General features: G+C 41.0%; 1 pseudogene; it reads right to left on the reverse strand.

Moving 5' to 3' along the window:
• Window positions 1–452: 452 nt before the first annotated feature.
• On the reverse strand, window positions 453–1,448 carry LOC100958577 (annotated as a pseudogene).
• Window positions 1,449–3,011: the final 1,563 nt, after the last annotated feature.

Genomic DNA, 3,011 nt, shown 5'->3' on the forward strand with positions numbered 1-3,011 from the left:
TTTTTTTTTTTTTTGCAGTTTTTGGCCAGGGCTGGGTTTGAACCCACTACCTCCAGCATATGGGGCCGGTGCCCTACCCTTTTGAGCCACAGGCGTCATTTTTTGAACCTTTTAAAAAGGATTTTTATATCCATAATGATAAAAAAGAATCACCTAAATTTTCTTACATTATCTTGCTTTTTGTTTTTAAAAATAAAAATCACATTTATTTCATCAAATGAATTAGTGTCTTACTATCATTTTCTATATTGTGGAAGTGTATGGAAATGATTTGTTCTATAACAGTTTTAAAAAGTCTCAGAAAAGCTCTCACAAGCAAATGCTATTTTAATTGGTTATATTTTGACAGCTTATGAATTCTATTTTATAACCCATATGGATATATTTTCTTTAAAATGTCGATTTTATAATATTACTTTTTTTTTTAGGGCTAATTACAATTTATTCTTTCTTTTCATCCACCATCCACTATTCCTATTATATGCCCAGGCCCACCCAATGCAGCCTTATGTTCAGTCTGTGCTCACAGAGGCACACAGTTCCACTGGTCCCAGCCTCCTGCGATGGGGATATAATGCAGATTCTGAGCTCTTTTGTGTATAGCTTTGTTGTTGTTGTCTACATGAGAATAGAGGGGAAAGCCAAGTCTGTTCATTGTCCAACTCTGGAAATAGGCCGTGTAGGACATTAAGCTATGGAGCTGGTACTCTGGCATGGTGCCTGCCATCCGCATCTCTCCAGTCTGGTCCATTAGGCTCCAGGACACGGGGGTCCCCTCAGGCCCCAGACAGAAGCTGAGGAAGGCCTGGATACAGGGCTCAATAAATCTCTGGTTTCTCTCATTGCCTCCAAAAGACCAAAACTAATTCACCAAGGTAGTATGTGTAATATCCAGGGATGAGAGTTTAAACATCTCTTGGTTGATGGGCTTGGGTTTGCTACCACTGGGTGATAAAGTCTGTGTATCCATCAGGGAAGGAGCCAGTTTCTTGGCTATCTCAGATGTTACTTGGAGAATGCATTATGTTCCTTTGAGTTTGAAAGATTTAGTGGCGGCAAGATTTTCTATCATGTCATTCAAGCTGGGCTGTGAACTTTGAATTTGTAGATGCTGCTTCCAACCGACAACTTCTGATGAACCAAGGAATTCTTAGCAGTTTGGGGGATCTCTGGAGTAGATTTGGTAAGTATTGGTATAGTGATCAAGGTCATCTATCATATCCTGTTCCTGAGGGCGGACAACCAGTGTACTTAAAATCAGGCCACTTGTCCACCAGGGCCTTTAGCTTGAATGGGTTTCCCTGTCTTATGTGAAAGACAGTCCCACAAACTTTTATGGACTCAGGGAGGCTCTACCTCAAGGCTTCCTTCAGCGTCTGCAGCACCTTGGCCCCTTGAAACAGTGACATCGTAGAGGGTCCCTTTGCCTGTGGAAACTGGCGGCGATCAACTGAAGAAATATAGAGTTAGAAGCAACGGTAAAGAAAGACAAGAGACATAGAGTAGAATTAAAAGTGGGAGCTCAGGGGTCCATTGCCCATCATGGGATTCCAGCAATGGCCTTTGTTTCTGAGACAGAGTCTTACTCTGTTGCCCTTGGTAGAGTGCTGTGGCATCACAGTTCACAGCAACCTCAAACTCTCGGGCTTAAGCAATTCTCTTGCCTCAGCCTCCCAAGTAGCTGGGACTACAAGTGCCCACCACAACACACGGCTATTTGTTTTTTGCAGTTTGGCCAGGTCCAGGTTCGAACCCTACTCACTGAGCCACAGGCACTGCCCCTACAATCTAAACGTAATGAAGTATTTTTTGTTTCCATATTTTTGACCACCACTTAATTCTATGTAAGTTGTTTATTTCTATAAAAAGCAAACCATTGAATTATGTATACATTTCCACCAGCTTTCACATACTTTGCTACTTTTCTTTTGTATATTTTGGAATTATGTTCTTTAAAGTGACTAAATTCAGGGGCTAAACTATATCTTTATTAACTATTAAAATTTCAATTGTGGTATTTATTTCACCAGATATAACATAAGCAATCATTGCTTCTTTAGTATTTGTGTTCCAGCATAAAGAAAACTTAGACTATACTTAATTTTTTTTTATCTTATGTATTTTTTTGCTTCCTATAATAGTTAGACTTAATTTTGTCTTCTATATTGGTGACCTTTCTTTTTTTTTTTTGGAGACAGAGCCTCAAGCTATCCCCCTGGGTAGAGTGCCATGGCATCACGCTCACAGCAACCTCCAACTCCTGGGCTCAAGGTTGAGCAGAAGCCATAAAAAAAGTCATAATAATCAGAATGTTATCCAACTGTGTATTGGTTACTTTATTGTAAATAATAGTGAACGGTGGTCAATAGTTTTATATTCAAAAAAATTAATACATAAGTGAATGCCTTTTCAGATCTTTCATACATATATACATATATATATGTATAGTAGTTTATTTGTAACCCAAAGTTGGAAACAATCTAATGTCCATCAACAGGTGAATGGATAAACAAGCTATGGTATCTATATTGTAAAAGATACTACTCAGCAATAAAAAGGAATGAATTGTTGCCGGGCACAGTGGCTCATGCCTGTAATCCCAGCACTGTGGGAGGATTACACACAGTGAGAGGGAGGGACTGCTCGAGCTCAGGAGTTCGAGACTCGCCTAAGTGAAAGTGAGACCCCCCAAAAAATGGAAAAACCCAGCTGGGCAACACTGTGAGCACCTGTAATCCCAGCAGCTTTGGAGGCTGGGGCAGCAGGATGCCTGCAGCCAGAGTCTGAGGTTGCAGTAAGCTCCGACGCCACTGCACTCAGCTCAGGGCACAGGGCAGAACTCTGTCTCAACAAAAAAAACCAAGGGGAGAAAAAAAAGGAATGAATTGTTGATACAGGCTACAACATGGATACATCTCAAGATAATTAAGATTGGCTCGGCGCCTGTGGCTCAAGTGGCTAAGGCGCCAGCCACATACACCTAAGGTGGTGGGTTCGAATCCCCAGCCCGG

This window comes from Otolemur garnettii, unplaced genomic scaffold (genome assembly GCF_000181295.1).
Source record: "Otolemur garnettii isolate 467f Iridium unplaced genomic scaffold, OtoGar3 scaffold00021, whole genome shotgun sequence".
Classification (NCBI taxonomy): Eukaryota; Metazoa; Chordata; class Mammalia; order Primates; family Galagidae; genus Otolemur; species Otolemur garnettii.